We start from the raw sequence: 9,004 nt of genomic DNA, 5'->3' as shown, positions 1-9,004 counted from the left end.
TTTTGGCACGAAATTTTTAAGCGAAAAAATATCTATGATGTTAACACCTTCAGAAAATTTGACATATGAAGTTTTGAAGCTTGCTGTCAATACAACAAAATAGAATACATGTCAAATCGCATATATATCAACATATGTGTAACTCCATCTATTGAAAAAAATCCGCATTGTTAACCGGTACACCTGGTATCAGTGTCTCATTACTTTTCCCCGTCTGCCTGCCAGCTGGGAGGGAACCACATCTCTCTATTGCTGCTCCAGGGTAGTAACCTTTGATGCTCATATTCACATTCCCTGCACGTTACTGCGTGACTTAGCCTTGAGAATTCACAGCGTCTCCTTCCTGGTCTCTAACCCAGTGAAATAAACAGAAACAGGAGTCTTGTACATCTTATAATGGCGTCAGAATGAGCTGATGAACATGCCCAGAGACTTGTGTTAGAGCCAGTTCTCTGGCAGAGCTGGAAAGGGAGTAAGTGCAGAGGGACCTGCTGTTCGTGGAGGCTTCTGCTCACTCCCCATGTGGCCACCGAGAGCAGCGGGGTTTTCTCTGGGTCATAGTGGGGCAGTTATTTACAGGCCAGGGAGGAGGTGGCAGAGCCAAGACTTGGCCCCAGGTTTTCCCCACATTAAAGCCACTGCAGCTGCTCAGAGGTTGGTTCCAAAAAGATCCCCGAGATGCCACCCCAGAGACCCTCCCCAGGGAGGTGAAGATGAGCCCCCGTAAGAAAACACTGCTGTTTCTCCTCCTTCCCTTCCCTGCACACCGAGGCTGGGGTCTGAGTTTCTAGATATCGCTCTTTCCATTCACTCCTGGGGACTACCTTCATGATTTTTAAAATTGTAATAACCTTTTATTATGTCAAATTATCTTCAACATAAGTTACAATCTGCTTAAATTGAGTAGCCTTTTAAAATCTAAAGACAAAAAAATTCAATTCTCTTTATGTACAATATCTTGTCTAGAGTCTAGCAAATATAGTACATTTCATTGTAGCATTTCTGCTTAACATACTAGTAAGAACTAAAAGCAACCCAAAATTATAAACCAAATCCCCTAATCTCTCAACTATCAATACTGGATGAATCATTAAAAAGATAACTTTTTTTGTTTAGAAATACATAATGAATATTAAAGTTAGTTACAAAAAGGAAAAAAAACAAAACAAAAATAAAGCCCCGAGGAAATAACCAACAATCTCCAGGGGTAAACTTTCCTGCTCAGGAATACAAGCTGATTGCAGACCACCTCTCGGTTCCTGGGGATAGCACAGCACAGGATCATACTGCAGATCATGCCCAAATCATCACCATGGCAACCCTCATGCACCACACCAAGGATGTGGAGTTTGTCCTAGAGGACCTGTTTGATGGCCGCAGGGCAGGACTTCACTGAGATGCTTGAGAGTATATCCTTTTGGAGGCAGAAGTCCAAGATGAATTGTTTCACCCTCCCAGCCACACCACAGCAATTCAACGCATAGTGGATGGCTTTTAGCATTTCCCTTTGGGACTTGTCCTTGGCTTTCAGCTTGAGGTAGGTGCTCGTGTAAAATCCTGGAGTTCCTTAGTCACCTCATCTTTGTGGGAATATCCCCAGATGGCCGCAGCTATTTCAAAGGCAAATATCACCAAGAAGAAGACAATCCCAGCATGCACTGGGACTCCTGTACATCCCCACAGCAGCCCAGGAAATCCACCAGCGTCATGAGGGCACCAGCTCCAGTCAGAATATAAACTCCTGTGTATAAGCTGCAATGATGGATTATTTTCTTGCTGAAGAAGCGCTTGGTCTGAGAGTCAAATCGGAGCCATAATCAAATGGCAAGGACTGCATCCCGGCAAGCGGAAGGTGCCGTGAGCTGCAGAGCAGGCATCATGCACTTGATGCCGCCTTTGACCAGCATGGTGAGGGTTGACCTGGCTGGGCTGACCACCTTCATGACTTTGAAGCATCTCTGAGCCACCTGTGCTGTTACTTATAAAATATTTTCTTTATATTGACTCACTTTTTTTACTTGAATTTACTTGCAAAGGGCCTTTATCACTATTGAAAGCCAGTTTCACTTAGCATTCATCCAGAGTAACATAAAAATGGTAAGTGCAGAGAAGTCAGAACTAGGTTATTCTAGCTGAACCCTTTTGCCTTCCCAAGGGCCCTAGCTGAGGCCCAGCCCTTGTTAGAATAGGGAACATTTGAAATGTTGGGAGAACAGGAATCTCAGGAGAACTGACCCATTGTTGCTAACACTTCCTTGGTCACTGAGGCCACCCCGGCGGTCCACAGCTCACTCCTGGGGGAGTGCTCTCGTAGCTTCTGGCCACCCTGCGCTGTGCCCCTTCTCAGGGCCGCTGCCTGCCCCTGGGCCTTCGCTCTGCCCTTGCTTCACCACGATGGTCCTCTCCTCTGCTTCTCTTGCTCATGTAGTGAGATTCTGTTCCTCCTGTGAGGCCAGGCTCAAATGCCACACTCCCTGAGACGTGTCTTTGGACAGCAGAGCCAGTGTGGTCCTCACCCCAGGTGTCCCAGTGAACTTTCTCCATCTCTCCATCCTGCACAGGTCAGAGTAGGTAGGTGTGTTTGTCCCGCGAGACGCTGAGCTGTGGAAGGGGCGCTTTGCAGTTTATTCTCCCGTCTCAGTCAGGAGCCCGGGGGCTGGGGCAGCCTCTCGTCAGAGGTGAGCCCAGGGCTGTCCCTGCACCAAGCCCTCGGTTCTGCCGAGTTAGATGCCCCCAGCATTGCTGGGGGTCTGGGTCTTCCTGGCAGGCACGCTAGAGCAGCACCGTGAAGAGGTGGGTGTGGGGCCTCTGAGAGGCAGTTGGAAGAGCAGCTGGGGTAGAAGGCACCTTGTGAGAAACGCATGGCATGGAGCCCCCGTGGAGGGTCCCTGACTCAGTTGAAGCCAGGCCTTCTGCAGGTGCCCCCAGGCCCTGACGTCCCGTGCCTTCCACCTGTTTTGGCTTTCTGGCTTGAGCTCCCCATTTACTTGGTCTTTGGAACAGTCCCCTCTGGGTTTTCGACCCCTCCTTGGCGCTGTCACTTTCTGGATTGCCCACTACCTATTGTGAAAGGCCTGGATCTGTATCCCACCTCCATCCCCAGTCAGCATGCCCACACTGCATGGCCAGGCTGGCTTTGGTCCAGAGGGCATGGCAGGGAGATCATGTGAGCAAGGCAAGGTGGCCAGGAAGGGGGAGAGAGCCAAATGGTCCCTAGGGCTCCCGCTGCTCTCCATCACTGCTGCTCCAGAGGGAGAGGGTGTGGACCGAAGGAGAGCTGTGGGGCTGTGAGCAGGCTGTGCTCTGGCGCTGCTTCTGCGAGGGAAGGCACCTCCTGGTGTGCTCGCAGCTCCCTGAGAGCTGTCGCCTCTCCTAGCTGGACTATCCACCCTCCCTGGCAGGGACCAGGGTGCATTCGTCTTGGAACCCAGAGCACTGAGCACTGCTGGGCTCCATTGAACAGGATTGAGTTTAGTTGGTCTTTCAGAAGGAAACTCATGGAAGGCAGACTGTGCTGAAGACAGGCGTTCAGTGCTCTGAGCTTCAAGTTCCTCAGTCAGGACTGTTACCTGTCTCTCAGCTCAAATTGGATGTGCATGTAAAGCACTTGATGAAATGTTTTTCCCTCCCTCAAAAATGTTTCTGAAATGAATGCATGTTGAATTTGGAAGGTGTATACTGGGAGGAGTACATACTAGCTTTTTAAAATTAGAACGACAATTTTTATTTATTTTAATAGTTTTCCCCCTTTCCCCTGCTACCGAAAAGTTAAAAATAAATTTCAGTACTTTCTGAAAAGTAGAAAAGTTTTAAAATCCCACACTTGTTTCACTCTGAGCTCCATTAGCCTGTGTAAGCCTCAGCTTCCTCATGGTATGGGGATAAGTCTTACTACTTAAAGTGTGTTTATGAGTTAAAATATGAGGCATTAAATGCAGTGTTTGCCAGGGCTGCCAGAGCAAAATACCACAGACTGGACTGAGGGGCTCAAACAGCAGAATTTATTTCTTATACTTCTGGAGGCTAGAAGTCAAAATCAAGGTGTCAGCAGGCTTGGTCTCTTGAGGCCTAGTTGGCTTGCAGATGGCTGCCTTCTTGCTGTGTCCTCATGTGATCTAACTCTGTCCACAAGCATCCCTGGAGTCTCTTGGTTGTGTTCAAATTTCCTCTTCTTATAATGGCACCAGCCAGAGCGGATTAGGGCCCACTCTAATCTGCACATCTATCTATATATATATATATATAAAAGCCTAATATGCAAATTGTCCCCTCGAGAGTTCAACTGGGAGACCGGGAGTTTGATCACTCGCTATGATGTGTGCTCACCATCAGGGGGCGGCATGGAACAAAGGAAGGCCCCAGCCAGGGAAGGGAGGCCCTGGCCAACAGCCGAAGGCCCTGGTTGGCCCTGGTTGCCGGCCAGGCGGCCAGGCGTAGGGACCCTACCCGTGCACGAATTTCATGCACCGGGCCTCTAGTTTTAACATAATCACCTTTTGAAAAAAGAGTCTCCAAATACAGTCCCATTCAGCACATGAATTTGACAAGTGTGGGGGCTTGGGGACACATACTTTAGCTCATAACATTTGCAAAACACAGAGCTCCAGGGTGGCAGCTGTTTTCTGTTTAACATTGTGTCCTTGAGCGTGTCCTTGAGTGCTTCGCCCTTCCTGCGTTAGACTGTGCTGAGCGCTTTGGGTGCTTATCCTGAGGCTGGTAGTGCTGCTATTCCGATCTTTGTAACTGCCAGGTCCTTTCTGTTAAAATTAGACCAATGTGGTGGGCTCACGTGTCGAGAACTAAACAGGCCTCCTCCAGCTCCTGGACCTACAGTGCCAGCTGAGGGTTAATAACTCATTGTTCAGCAAAACCCACACCTGACTATAAAGTTAGTAAAGGATTATTCTTTAAATGTATAAGAATCAAGATGGAAAGGAAACCTAACAAAGTGCGAATAACCTTTGAATCAGATGAAAACACTGTGGTAAGTAAAAGAAGCCAGACACACACGCCATGTAGTGCGACTCCATTTATGTGAACGGTCCGGGTTAGGCCCATTTATGTATAGAGAAGGCAGGCTAGTGGCTGAGGGCCTGGGGTGAGGGGGATGGGAAGTGACTGCTGATGGATACAGGTTTCTTAGGGAGATGATGAAATATCCTGGGATTAGAAAGTGAGAATGGTTATACAACTCTGTGAATCTTCTGAAACCCACTGATTTGTACACCTCAAAATGGTGAATTTTATTTTATGTGAATTATATCTCAATGAAGTTGCTATTAAAAATTGAATTAGGCTGGTGGCAGGCTTTTATAAGCGGCTTTTCTTGTTTTCTCTTTGTTCCTCAGTTTTCTGTAATTACTTTTTTTAAGTAGAAGGAACCCCGAGCCCTGCATTTCATGGCGATCACTTGGGATCCAGTTTGGGGAGTGCTGAGCTATAGCTGTGCAAAGGAAATCATGCAACACTAAGGGGTCGCTTCTGCTCCTAAAATATCAACGACTGAGTAAGATTTAGAGAGAAAATGGGTGTGTGCGTGAGGAAGCTTAAGAGTGAGCTTGATCTGCTGTAATGCTGGTCTCCTAAGAGAGGGCCTCCTCAATGGCGGGTCTGTGGTTTGTGGGAGTTTTAGCTCTTTATTGCCTGATGGAGTCCAGCTGGTGTCAGGCATTATGGTGGTGTGTATGCTCCCTCAGAACACTTCTAGTTCCCAGTTTCACATTGTTTTCAATCCAGTGTCCAGAGATTTCTGAGCCATATATATTTTTAATATATGTTAAATAATTCACAAAGATATGTGTGTGTGTGTGTGTGTGGAAACATTGGCGGCTGCCTCACTTCCAGTTTGACTGTTTCTACCCAATTTTTAACTGAGTTGGTCCTATAGGCAATCTGTTTCTTGGCTAATGACAAATCTTCCTTGAAAGGAAAGCTAAAGACTTCCGCATTACCTTTTGCCAGTTTCTGCTTTAAATTCACTGTTTGATATTTGCAAAGGTCAGATGAGCTATTTTGGTGTCCATGGCCAGGATGAATGGAAAATCCTACGTTCTCATTGGCTCCCAAGGATGAGGGTTACTGTGGTGGGGCAGCGGAGGAGTGCAGCTCTGCCAAATGGCCACGCCTGCTGCTGGGCATTGCCGGAACAGCAGGCTCATGAAAAATGCAGGAGGAGGAAGCTTCTCTAGCGCTAGGCCTGTTGAGTTTTTCTCTATTTGCAATGATGCAAAATCTCTGGGAGCTTTTGTTTTCCTCTGTTAACCCTTGTTGCTAAGAAGTTAATATGGAGAGCACAGATGCCCCTTTCCTGAGAGGCTGTGGGTCCGTCTCTCGTAACCCTGCCAGAAGCTCCTCAGTTCCCTGCAAGTTGGCATACTTGTGTTCAGCTTTTCGCCTCTTCTTGTAGGAGACATTGGTTTTATTCTAACAAATAAAAATCATGTGTTGGCTCCAGATTTCCACAAGAGAAGCAGGTGCCAGGTGCATCGGGGAGAATAACTGAATATGGGATTGTTTCCCTACCCAGGGAAGATGGTCTGGACCAGTTCATCTTGTGACCTGTCTTTGCTTCTGGGACACCAAATCCCTGATCCCATGGATCATAGGCTTTAGGTTTGTAGCCATAGAGGTGAGGGGAGCAAAAAACTGTCACTATCATTTTCCATTTGTCTACCGCCGCCGTGGGCAAACTATGGCCCGCGGGCCGGATCTGGTCATTTGAAATGAATAAAACTATTGAAAAAAAAAGACCGTACCCTTTTATGTAATGATGTTTACTTTAAATTTATATTAGTTCACACAAACACTCCATCCATGCTTTTGTTCCGGCCCTCCGGTCCAGTTTAAGAACCCATTGTGGCCCTCGAGTCAAAAAGTTTGCCCACCCCTGGTCTAGAACCTTTGGAAGGGAACTATTACAGCATTTTAAGGCACTAAATAAGCCTCCTGCAGCCGTGGGCTTTTCAGACCCCTGCAGAGCACAGCAGTGAGGTGGCCTCAGCTAAGGCCAGGGCTGAGCCCTCGGCTCAGCATCCTGTCGCCCTTATGGGGCAGCCTCTCCCAGTAACTGATCAGGGGCTGCATTTTTAAAGTTGCCAATAGTGATAATAGATACCTGGTATTGGTCACCCGTTGTGTAGATGGGGAACAATAAGGGTGGCCCCTCTAGACCCAGAGCCCACATTCTCATCAGGAAGCAAACAAGTGTAGGTTGAGGGTGTCCTGTTAAGAGTGGGTGTGTGCTTTGCTGGGGCAGAGTGAGGCGGTGACATCTGAGCTGGTCCTACAGGCGTTTATCAGGAGGGGGGGCATGTTGGGAAGAGAGAACATCAGAGAAAAGGTACCCAGGTGTGTGAGGCAGCTAGACCCCAGGCTTTGGGTATCCATGTGGGGACCTGGCAAGGGGACAGGTGGCAGTGGGTGCTGGTTAGTGACAGGCACCCAGAGCATCAGGTTGAGAAGTGTAAACATTGTCTAGAGTGAATTGGGGAGCTCAGGGAGGTTTTTAATGCACAGGGGGAAGATGTGATCAGATTTCTGTTTGGGAAGATCATCCTGGGACAGTGTGGAGGGTAGCTTAAAAGAGGGGAGACAGCCCTGACCAGTTTGGCTCAGTGGATAGGTATTGGCCTGCGGACTGAAGGGTCCCGGGTTTGATTCCAGTCAAGGGCATGTACCTTGGTTGCGGTCACATCCCCAGTGTAGGTTGTGCAGGAGGCAGCTGATCGATGTTTTTCTCTAGTCAACGTTTCTAACTCTCTATCCCTCTCCCTTCCTCTCTGTAAAAAATCAATAAAATATATTTTTTAAAAATGGGGGGAGGGGAGACGGGTGAAAGGGACGCCAGTGGGGGCTGCAGTAGCACCCAAAGGGAGCCGAGGAAGCAGAGCCCAGCCTGCGCAGCCCCTGCCCAGGCACCTACATGCACTTCTCCTTTCCTCCCTCCTCCCTTTCTTATCCCTTCACTCTCCTTCACATCCTTTTCACACCAAAGTCCTGCTTCCTTTCTAAGACCTTTCCTAGACTCTCCAGGCAGCAGGGCTCACCCTTCCTTTGCACCCCTACAGCAGTGTGGGCTGCCGCCATACGATGCTCAGTGGAGGTTGCCTTGCAGTTTCCAACTTAGATGACCTGAACTTTGGGTTCTAGAATGATGCCAGTCCCCTAGTGCAGCTGGACCATGTAGTGAGGATGGAAAGAAGGAAGAATGCTTTATTACAGTGGAGTGGAGAGAACTTGGAATTTGGGAACAGAACACACCTCAATTTGAGACCCACCTCCGCCTTATACATTTTCCTGGAGATGAGGTGATATTTTTTGCTCTTGCTTTTTATTATGCAAAGTTTCTAACCAACAAGGATAAGGAACACAGTATAGTAAACTTCTGTGTACCCATGACTTAGCTTCAACAGTTCTCAACATCTGGCCAATCCAACATCTGTTTCATCTCATTACCACACCGTCCTCCCTGGCTCTGCATTATTTTGAAGCAGATTCCAGACTGCATATAATTTTATCCATAAATATGCTGAGGTATATGCCTCTGGAGAATGGGCTTTTTATTGAACTCGAGGAGTCTAAACCAGCTGGGCCCCCGCCTCCTCCCCAGTAAAATGGGCATGATGATGCCTCATCCCAGAGCTGAGGAGTCAGGCTCAGGAGGGTCTTTGCCGGAGTCCCAATAGCTGCCTTTTCTTTACAACCTGCCGTGCACCAAGCACTGTAATGGCACCAAGAACACAACCTCGGGGACAGACAAGCCCAGGTCTCATTCTCAGGCCTAGCACTCACCACCTGTGTTTTGGGGACACATTACTGAGTCTGAACCTGTGTCCTCATATTTAAGAATGGGGGCAGTAATAGCTTCCTCACAGGGTGGTTTTAATGTTTAATGTTTTAATGTTCAGAACATTAAATGTTTTAATGTTTAAATATTTGTATCCTGAGAACCAAGATGGTGGCATAAGTAAATGCTGTCATTCAGAACTGCCTGAAATCTGGCTGA

At 47.8% G+C, this 9,004-nt stretch overlaps 1 pseudogene; it reads right to left on the bottom strand.

Annotated features, from left to right (window-relative positions):
* Positions 1–843: 843 nt before the first annotated feature.
* LOC102768198 lies at positions 844–1,987 on the bottom strand (annotated as a pseudogene).
* Positions 1,988–9,004: the final 7,017 nt, after the last annotated feature.

Source organism: Myotis davidii, unplaced genomic scaffold (assembly GCF_000327345.1).
Source record: "Myotis davidii unplaced genomic scaffold, ASM32734v1 scaffold207, whole genome shotgun sequence".
NCBI lineage: Eukaryota > Metazoa > Chordata > Mammalia > Chiroptera > Vespertilionidae > Myotis > Myotis davidii.
This window is presented reverse-complemented; position numbering and strand designations above follow the sequence as displayed.